The sequence below is a fragment of the Helianthus annuus genome, chromosome 15, assembly GCF_002127325.2.
Source record: "Helianthus annuus cultivar XRQ/B chromosome 15, HanXRQr2.0-SUNRISE, whole genome shotgun sequence".
NCBI classification, from domain to species: Eukaryota; Viridiplantae; Streptophyta; class Magnoliopsida; order Asterales; family Asteraceae; genus Helianthus; species Helianthus annuus.
Window position 1 is genome coordinate 174270773 of NC_035447.2, and position 11479 is coordinate 174282251.

Below are 11479 nucleotides of genomic sequence, written 5' to 3' on the forward strand. Positions count from 1 at the left end.
CTGACTAACATGTGTATGACTCGATTAAACACATTTAACCAGCTAATTTTATAATATCTTTAATCAGTTAAATATATTACATAAATACATGTCTAATTTTGAAAAACCCTAGCTGCATTTGAAAGTTAGACCATCAATACATTGTTCTCTGCTTCTCTTATTTAAAGAGTCGTAGCCCTAGCCCTAGCCATCGTCTAAGTCCAGGTTATGAACAAGTTATGTTTTTTTTTTGGGTAAAGATAAACATGTTATGATTTTCACAAAAAAGTTATGTTGAGTGATTCACAGTGATGATTTTCCTGTCAAGCGACTGTTCTACTTTCACAAACAATGAGTGAATGATAAGTTAGTCATCTCATGTTTATATTTAGTACATGTGTTATATCTCACCCATTTAACATGTAGACATGTTTTGGCTACTCTACTATTCATTTTCATAATATCGCAACAATCAAAGTTCTCACAAAGTTCACATAAGTGGTCTCAAAGCTCCTCGACACTATCATAGTGAGAAATAGCCCTATAATAGATCTCACTAAATTGGGCTATAGTGAACATTCCAATTGTTATTTTATCATCTTCCATTCTCTAGCTATCATTGTCGATATATTTGCATGGTTATCTAGGAATAGAAATGCATCTACTATTTGTTGATATTGTCATTGGCACATATGCTCCGTCTGTGGTCGAATGCAATAGTGAGAAATCAAAGATAATGATAAAATGATGTGTACAATGCTTATACATGACAAATTCACTGCGAACCAATTTTTAATGTTATTCATCGATTCATTATATCCTCCATGGAAATGGATCTAGAGTAGCATAAACCTTATTTGTTCATAGTTTATGACTAATGAAATAGGATTAAGAACCAAGTTCGGGTCAAAATTGATTGTTAAATCAATCAAAGTCTAAAATACTAGTTTGTTGGAATAGTGATTCCAACAATCTGAACTAGAATCTAATTCCTAATTAATTTGTTAGATTAATTGTAGGAGAATAGTTGTTAATCAAATTAGGGTTATATGGTTTCGTTAAATCTCACACAAAAAGAACAAGGCAATAAGAATATTTTGAGTATAAGTTCTTGAACTGATATTACGGACTACAATCGAACAAAACAAATGATTCTAAAAGCTAAAATTTTGGCTATACCCGCCATGTTATGCATCATGAATTTTGATGATTGCAAAATCGAACGGAGCGATGCTTTCTATTTTTCATTCATTCACTCTTTTTTCCTCTCATCCATACCCTCGTTGGCATCTCTCAAAGTCAGGGGCATATAAATAGTTTTTTAGAGATTGCCCTAAGTGACCCACACCTTATAATTTAGCATTTTTCATTGGTGGTTTGCTTGGGTGAGTGGTAACTTGTGATTAGTAGCAAGTTACTCTATCAACACCAAGTCAGTGATAACTTGCCATCAACAACAAGCTACTATATTGGTTGTAATGATATTTAGGAAGTGAAAGGTTAGGTGGTATTTAGGTGTAAAAAAATTGTTGTAAAAAATATATAGTGTCCAATTTCAATTAATAATGATACTAGACAACAATCCCACTAATCCGTCTGATACTTCACACAATTTGGACACCAAATACCCGCATCAATAAATAGACAACAATCCCACTAGTTAGTCTATATGAATGCAAATAAGTCACATAAGGTGAGAACATAACACACAATTCAACCACATCAAAAGGATGTGATCCACGCGCCTTCGTCGTCAAAAGACAACGAACACATATGTCAACAAATGTCTACATCCTTAGACGCAATGCCACCTCGACACAACAACCGTCTTTAGACCTGAGTGCTCGACCACTCAAACTAGGTGCTCGACCAGGGGCAGATCTAGCGCACATTTGTGGGTTCCCAGGAACCTAGTGCGTTTGGAAAAAAAATAGTGAGAACCTTATATAATTTAGAAAAAATTAGTGATAATTAAAGAGAATTTACCAAGCCAATGTGTAAAATGCACGGAATACTAGCTTTTCAGGCAAATACCCCATGCAAAGTGAAGCATACTCGAAATGGCAAAGTTTCACGAGACCAAGCGGGTGCACCCCATGCACAGCATATTCATCCAACATTTCTTTACAAAATCTGGTTATTGGAAGCCGGAAGTTGCAGAATTTGAAAAAATCGGCAAACAATGTGATCTTGCCGTCACGAAGGGGAAAGGTGGCGTCTTTCTCCGATGGCAGAACATGATGTCATTCCAGTCTAATGCCATAGGCCTTTATCAGAGAATAAAACGAGGCCCTATTCCATTTGCGGTATAGGGCGTTGAAGAGGTATGGTCCCAATCCCCTGCCTACATGGCAGGGACCACACCACTTTTGTACACACAAGGCATCCACGTCAACGAAACACTCCAGAAGCTTCTAGAAACTCCTGGATGATTCACAGTTGGCACCAAAGATGCTCTATCCGACATAAAGAACAACACGTGTCACCACTAGCAGAATGCCACATAGGCCTGCGACAATTCAGGGAGCAACACCGACAATACCGGTACGAGGTATCCAGCGCAGGCGAATGCAAGGACGCCACGTGTACCACTACACCTGCCGTGACAGAGCAGACAAAGAGGATATTCCCCTTGGTCGGACAGCTGGCACGCGCTCACAGCTGGCACAGCTGCTCCTTCCTTCTTCACCCTCCGGCTATAAATAGGACCCTTCATCATTCAGGTTCAGGATCTTTTTACTCTCCTTACTCACAATATACACACACTGTTTATTTCCTCTCAGAACAGTACTTATTCTCACGCCGGAGCCTGGTTAAGAGGGAAAACCCCCTTCCCCCCTCTTAACGAGACTAACGGTGTTTACTGTTTTGCAGATCTCGAGCCATCAATACGAGTAGAAGAAGAGGTTGAACCCATTAGACGAAACAACCCCACTGATTGTCCTTGTGTTAACCAGTGTTTCAACATTGGCGCCATCCGCTTTTTTCTTGCAAAACCACTCTCACCTCTTTTCTTTTCTAAAAAACACTCGTAAAAATGGCAGAACAAAATCATTCACACCCAGTCGACGGAGAAGTTTCTTCCTTTGAACTCGTTTCGGACACGGCACACGTCCAAAGGGGTCAAAGGAATGAGACCATCCAAGAGGGTCAGCTGAACAACGATTTTCCACCCATCTTTGGAAGTGCATCCAGGGCTGTTAGCCAAACCACAACTGGACCCACTTTCCAAACACCAGCAAGAATCATCACTCAAACCACAAACGGAGCTGCTTTCCAAACTCCAACGGGGATATTACACCAGACACCTCCGCCGATGCAGACTCTAAGCCATGGAGCAGGCCCTTCTGCTCCATCGGAACAAGCACAACTCAACTATTCTGCACTTCTAGGGCTACCCGAAGGAAAAACTCTGGCTTCCTGGTATGCCGAACAGATGGCGTCCATAAACCTCGTTTATACGCAGCTCAGTGCACAACAAGCCCTGCTCCAAGCGCAAGCTAATCAATCAGCATTTGCAACTCCACAACCAAGGTCTCTGAGTACACACACGGCTCAGCAGACAAATGCGTGGAACTTACGTCCGGAAAGAGGACCAGTGCAAAATGTAAGAAGACCTAGCGTACACGACACGCGCGATACTTATGCTGAAACAGAGAGCAACTTCGTGCAAAACTCCAATCTACAACGAAGGCCGATCCAAACCCGTTTGGGCGCACGTAACATGAATACGGAATGGGAGGAAGAAGAAGACGACCCAACTTGCAAGGAGGAATCCACAGTGTTCAGCAGACTCCACCCGGAGCACGAAGCATACAAACCAACCAAGCGCGCGGGGTACAACCCCAAAGCAGAGCATGATTACACCTTGAGCTATCGTCCTGAGGACATGGCAGAAAATTCAAAATTTATCCGAGAAATCGCATGCGCGGCCATCGACAAAACGAAATTACCACACAACGTGGGTAAATACAACGGGTTGACAGACCCAGATGATCACCTCCAGGTGTTTAAGGGCGCAGGGGCAACAGGCGGATGGAACTTACCAACATGGTGCCACCTGTTTGCTCAGACATTCGTTGGCGCGGCGCGCATTTGGTTCGATAACTTACCAGCAGGCAAAATCAAATCATGGGTCGACTTCCGAGAGAAGTTCCTAGCACACTTCTCTCAGCAGAGAAGACAAGCCAGAGACCCCGGTGACTGTTTAAACATATGGAGAAAAGACTACGAGAGCGTAGAGGATTTCATCACAAGATACAACAAAGAATGTTTAGAGATCGGCGACATACCAGAAAAGATGATGCGCGCACACTTCATGAGGGCGGTCAAGTGTGACGACTTGGTTAAAAGAATCAAAGGGCGAGATGGAGGACCCAAAGATTGGGAAACCTTCATAGAAGCAGCCAAAACCATTGCACAGACAGACAGGCAGTTGACCGGTGATGACCACCGTCAGCGCGCGCACAACCATAACGATCGACACAACAGAAGGGGCAGAAATCAACCCTGGAAGGCTTCTGGGCACAGAGAAAGAAGCCCCCCACGGGACGATGCACGCCATACGATCAACCAGATAGCCCATCGAAAGGAAGTGAAGCGCGAAAACAGAGAAAAGCAGTGGACTCCACTGACCAAAACACCTTCTGAAGTCTTGGCCACAGAGAATCATCAGTTCAAACCACCCTTGCAAATGCGCAACAAGAGAGGCCAAGACCCAAATCTCTTCTGTGAATTCCACAAAGATACGGGCCACTTAACCGACGACTGTTTCAGTCTAAAGCAAGAAATCGAGAGAGCCCTGCGAGATGGAAAGCTCACTCATTTGGTCAAAGGCGGAAAGCGCGACTACCGCCAAATACAAAGAAGAGATGAGGGGCCAGATAACAAAAAGCTCAGAAAGCTAGAAACCCACATGGTGCAGGGAGGTCCACGAAGACCAAGGAAAAACTACAACAAGCGCGCGCAAGATGATTCATGGCGCGAAAGGCAAGTTATTTTTCCAGTTGTTAGAGGGGGTCCAAGAGAAAAGCGACCAATAATCATTCCGGGTGTGGTTGGCCACTACCAGACAGATTACATCTTCATTGATCCCGGGAGCACCGCGGATATCATATATGAACAGTGTTTCAATCAATTTGATCAAGAGGACAAGGCGCGCCTAGAGCCAGTCGATTATCCACTAACTGGTTTCTGCAACGAAGCCCTCTTTCCCCTAGGACAAATATCATTCCCGGTGTTGCTTTCAGACGGGAGAAACTCAAGAACTGAAGAAGTCACATTCATGATACTGCCGGCGCACTCAAGACATGACATCCTCCTAGGAAGAGAATCCCAAGGAGACTTCAGTATGATCTGCTCTGCACCACATTTCGCTGTTGGATTCCCCACCGAAACAGGCATTGCGCTGATATATGCAAGTAAGGAAGTTTTAGCAACAGACGAAATCAGACCAGCCAAAGCAAGCAAGCCAGCACCGCGCATAGAGGCAGAAAAATGGGTATTGAACAGCGCATACCCAGAACAAACAGTCACTCTGGGGCCCGCCATGTCCGACCTGACGCGCGCGGCGCTCAAAAAATTACTACACGAAAACATGGACGTGTTCGCCTGGACACCGGCTGATATGGTTGGTGTTCCACAGCACATAGCAGAACACCGTCTAAATGTCTCAGAAGATGCAAAGCCAGTGGTGCACGCCAAACGCCACCTGGGCGACATCAAACACGATGCCATGAAAGAACAAGTGCTAGAGTTGCTGAACGCAGGAATCATCAGAGAAGTCAGGTACCAAACATGGGTAGCAAGCCCAGTAATGGTAAAGAAACCAAATGGCAGCTGGAGAATGTGTGTCGACTATAAAGATAAGAACAAGGCATGTCCCCGTGACTGCTACGCTTTACCAGACATAGACGAGAAAATCGATTCTTTGGCAACATTCCGGTGGAAATGTTTTCTGGATTGCTACAAAGGGTACCATCAAGTTCAAATGGCCGTTCAAGACGAAGATAAAACCGCATTTCGCACTCCAACAGGGTTGTATTGCTACACCAAGATGCCGTTCGGCTTAAAAAATGCAGGCGCAACATACCAAAGGCTGATGAACGAAACATTCAGTGACGCCATCGGCAAGTACATAGAAGTGTACATGGATGATCTGGTAATCATGAGCAAAGAGGAGAGCGCGATGCTGGCAAATATCCAGAAGACATTCAACACGCTACGAAGCGTAAGTATCAAGCTGAACCCAGCAAAGTGCTCATTCGGAATGGAAGAGGGGAAGTTCTTGGGCTTCATAGTCACAAAAGATGGTTTTAAGGTAAATCCAGAGAAGGTCCAAGCCATAGAAAGGATGCCTTCACCAGCAAACATCAAAGACATGCAGAAACTAGCAGGACGATTAGCAGCACTCAATCGTTTTCTAGCCAACCACGCCGCAAAATCCTTCCCATTCATCAAAACCTTGCGCAACTGCATGAAGAAAAGCCAGTTTCAGTGGACTCCGGAAGCAGAAGGTGCGTTCCGCGAGATGAAAGATTGCCTCATAAAACTGTCAACATTAACCGCACCAAACAAGGGTGAACCTTTGGTACTTTACCTGTCAGCTTCAGACAGGGCAGTCGGGGCTGTACTACTCGTCGATCGTCAAGGTGTTCAAACACCAGTATACTATGTGTCGCGAACCTTGACCGATCCAGAGACCCGGTATGCAATCATGGAGAAGCTAGTCCTTGCACTGATCCACGCTTCAAGGCGCCTGCGCAGGTATTTTGCCAACCACGTTATCCACGTGCTAACAAACTACAACATTGGAAATATCCTTGCAAGGCCAGAAGTATCAGGAAGGTTAGCCAAGTGGGCAATAGAACTGGGAGGTCATAACGTGGTTTTCAGACCAAGACCATCAATCAAAGGCCAGGTCTTAGCAGATTTTATGACGGAAGTCCCAGATGACAAGGACAGAGAATGTAAGGCGATGGAGAAAGCCGAGAAAAAGCAAACAGAAGAGCCATGGCTGTTGTACACAGATGGTGCATCTAACGAAGACGGAGCAGGCGCAGGGCTAAGGCTAGTCAGCCCAGACAAACACGAGTTCACATACACCATACGCCTGGACTTTAAGAGCACAAACAACGAAGCTGAGTACGAAGCTTTCCTGGCTGGCCTGCGATTGGCGATCAAAATGGGGGTCCGACACATCGAAGCTAGGGGGGGCAATTCTGACCCAAATGCATAAACATGGGTCATTTTGGACCCTAATTTAATTATTATGGGTTAAATTGGGTCTCCTTGCAATAATTCGCGGGTCCAATTGGGTCAGAACTAAACTGAAGAAATAAGTTGAAGGGTCAATTTGGGTTTAGAAGGAAAAAGGGACGGGTTGAACGGGTTATGAGAAGAAAAAAGGAACGGGTTCTCTAGGGTTTCTTCTCAGTTCTACTCACAAGTCAAAAGCAGCGGGCGACGACCTCCGCCATCTCCTCCGCCACAGACCTCCGCCGTCTCCTCCGCCACAAACCCACATCGTCTTCGACGTCTCCTCCGGCACAAACCCCCACCGTCTCCGCCATCATCTCCTCCGAGCGTCGCCTCCATCAGGTATGTATTTGTCTCGTCATTCTTTCTCTCTACCGATGTCCCGAGACACCAATCGATCCCCCGGTGACAACACACCCGAACCAACCCACATCCTCAGCTAACCGGCTAACCCAGACACCGATTTAAGTCGAACCCCTGTTGATTCAACGTGCCTTTTTTTCTGAGCACCAAGTGCTTGATGAAATTCCCCAATGAGAGTAAAGTTTCAAAAAATGACACTTTCATGTATGGTTTTCAGTATATTCTTTTTGCATAATTTGTTAATTGATTTGATGTCTTGCTGTTTTAGTTTACAAATTTCACTGTTTTATTGAATCAAGAGTTGTGCTTGTTGACAGAATATGCTATGCTAGTACGTTGCGTTGCTTTGTAATTATAAATGATTGTAGGCTTGATGCCATACATTTAGGTTGCATCCTGGTTCTTACAACTAAACTGGACATACATCTGGTGGTCATGTATCACAGTTTTTCTTCAATTTTATTATTTTCATGCCCATTAGGCCATCCGTAGTCATAAAGCCCCTTGTGGGGCGTTATGCGACACGTGTCGTGCCACGTCACACAAGGGCTTTATTGGGTGTTATAACACTAGAGCCCGTAGTCATAAAGCCCCTACCCATCATTACCTAATTATTAATTTTTGTTTTTATTAATTAATTATAAAAACCATTCTTTATTTTGATTGGTCAATGGTTGAAAAGGAAAGGAGATAACGCCGTGAAATATATAGCGCCGGCCCCCATTTTTTCCCCCATAACGCCGCCCGTCGCGGTGTGCGGGGCGCTATGGGGGCGCTATGTTTGAATTGGGCGCCATATAAGGCCCCAGTACGTATGCTCTTAGACCATGTGTAGTCATAAAGCCCCTTAGGGGGCGTTATGCGACAAGTGGCGAAACACGTAAGAGAGGTTATATATGTATGGAGCTTTATATATATGTATGTATATATATGTGTGTGAGTTAGTATATGAAATAACACCCCCCCTCACGCCGCTATGATTTTCTCATGATATGTTCAGTTTTACCTTTTTTTATTCCTGATTTAAGATATCTTCTTGTTGTGTTAGTCCCAAGATTTTTATCTATTGGTGGCTTGAAGAAACTGATTATATTCATCAGTTCATATGGTCTGCAGTGATGTCGTCTATAAGGGTATATGATCCATTTACATAAAGCATTGTTTATTGGGAGATCCTAAAAGATGTGTCTCACTTGAACCTGATGAAATAACTAACAATCTGCTAATCTTATCTTGGTCTCAAGGTAAGTTCAGATACCCTTAAGAGGATATGATTTCTAGGTGATCAACAATCTTTAGCATATTGTTTTTTGTTATATTTGATCAAAGTTTCTTGAATGTAGACTTGTATTTTTGAATCTTGAGAATAGAATTTGTTATATCAGTGACAAAAACTCTCTCAAGCATATCTATCACATCATTCTTTCATGCAATTATAACCCAAGCTTAAAGGAGTATAATTAGTCATTCTGCTAAACATGAGTAACATTGAATCTAAGTACCAGACTACCAGCTATATAAATTTATTCTAGCAACAATAAGCTTCAGGAAAAAAAAAACTGACCCGACCCGACCCGAAACCCGTTCTGACCCGGACCCGACCCGACCCGAAACCCGTTCTGACCCGGACCCGTTCTGACCCGGACCCGTTTCGACCCGAACCAAATCAACCCTTTTTTATAATCGACTCGTTTTGACCCGAACCCGTTTTGACCCTAACCCGTTTTGACCCATGACCCAACCCGACCCGACCCGACCCGTTTGCCAGGTCTAATCGAAGCGCATGTGGACTCCATGTTAGTAGCAGGCCAAATCAACGGCCAATATGAAGCAAAGGGCGATATAATGGCACTCTATCTCAACCAAGCGAAAACATTGCTACAAACCTTCTATTCCTACAAGGTGCACCACATAAATCGAAGCGAAAACAAGCCGGATGATGCTTTAAGCAAGCTGGCATCAACAAGTTTCCAGCACCTAGCAAAAGATGTGCGCATAGAGGTCTTGAGCAATCCATCCGTCCCACTGAGAGAAGTAAGCGTCATCCAGACAGGAACAACATCCTGGATGACACCGATAATCATGTACTTGCAGTCAGGGATACTTCCAGAGAACAAAGCTGAAGCACGAAAGATCCAATACAAATCAGAACACTATCAAATGGCAGACGGGATACTATACCGAAAATCGTATCTTGGCCCACTGCTTCGATGTGTTGACGCCGACGATGCGAACTATCTAATCCGGGAAGTGCATGAAGGAATCTGTGGTATCCATGCCGGGCCTCGAATGGTAGTGGCAAAAGTGATGAATGCCGGATACTACTGGCCCGGAATGCATCTCGATGCTGTGAAAGAATTGAGAAAGTGCAGTGGCTGTCAGAGGCACGCGCCAAAGACCATGCGCCCCAAGAATGAACTAGTGCCCGTAACAACCGCATGGCCTTTTCAACAATGGGGCATAGACATGGTAGGCCCTTTCCCAGAAGCTCCGGGGACAGTCAAGTTCATAATAGTAGCGGTTGATTACTTCACCAAGTGGGTAGAAGCAAAGGCACTCGCATCAACCACATCGGCAGTCGTCAAACGATTCATATGGGAACAAATCATATGCCGGTTCGGCCTACCTCTCCGAATCATCACCGATAATGGAACTAACTTTGCAGCAGACGACCTCGAACGATGGTTCAATGAACTCCACATCGAGCATACCTTCTCTTCGGTTGCGCACCCGCAAGGGAATGGTCAAGTAGAAGCAGTCAACAAAAGCATCGTCGATGGCATAAAGGCAAGGCTCGGTGAAAAACGACGAGGGTGGGTCGACGAACTACCCAGCATACTATGGGCCCATAGAACAATGCCAAAAACAAGCAATGGTGAAACGCCTTTCAGCTTGGTCTATGGGTCTGAAGCAGTGATCCCAGCAGAAATCGGGCTGCCATCTCCGAGAATGCTCTCCATGAATCTAATCAACAACGACGAAGAACGGAGGATCGACCTGGACCTCCTAGAAGAACAGAGGGAGATGGCAGCAATCAACGAAGCCAAGTACAAGTCAAAGCTGGAAAAGTATTACAACTCCAGAGTCCGAATCTGCAGCTTCAATCCGGGAGATTATGTCCTAAGAGACAACGAAGCGTCCAACGCAGAAAAGCCCGGAAAACTGGCTCCCAAATGGGAAGGCCCATACATAGTCGATGCAGTACTCGGCAAAGGAGCCTACAAACTACGCACCATCAATGACAAAGAGGTTCCACGAACCTGGAATGCCCAGCAACTCCGAAAGTGCTACATGTAACACAACCATGTAATCGTAAAGGGCGTACAGCCAACACATTTACTTTAATACAAGAAGTGTTTGGCTACTTTTATTTCATGCAAATTTCTTGTCACAACTGCATTTATTACTTTGGGCGTACACGAAAACATCAATGGCTCGACCATAGGAAACGTTGTAGACCTCCAAGGCTCGTCACAACCAAGTGAACAGCCGGGTCAGAAACACAACCAAAGCCTACAAAACGCCAAAACATAACTTCGTGCCCACACAAACACGAAAATATTGATAGCAAGGTAACTAAACATTGTAATGCTCCCAAGGCCGATCACAGCTGAGCTCTCACAATAACTTGCAACTCGATCACTTCGTATGTCACATGCAAGCGCACATACTTAAACGACAGAATAAAAAACGTTGTAGTAACACAACATCACCTGTCAGCGCCATCATTCATTCGTGACACCTGATCAAAGTAATTAAACATGCACATATTATGACGATAACAAAATTCGCATAACCATAGAAAAAAGCGATAAAATATCCACAAGAATCCCAGGTACACACACCCACAGGTAAACAAAATTTAAATTGTCTTAAAACA

General features: G+C 44.4%; 1 long non-coding RNA gene across 1 annotated transcript; it reads left to right on the forward strand.

The window, feature by feature from the left end:
• The first annotated feature begins 7319 nt into the window (after nucleotides 1-7319).
• LOC118487130 lies at nucleotides 7320-9158 on the forward strand. Its single transcript, XR_004880386.1, has 2 exons — nucleotides 7320-7578; nucleotides 8648-9158. It is a non-coding gene; the product is annotated as an uncharacterized LOC118487130 (long non-coding RNA).
• The last annotated feature ends 2321 nt before the right edge of the window (nucleotides 9159-11479 follow it).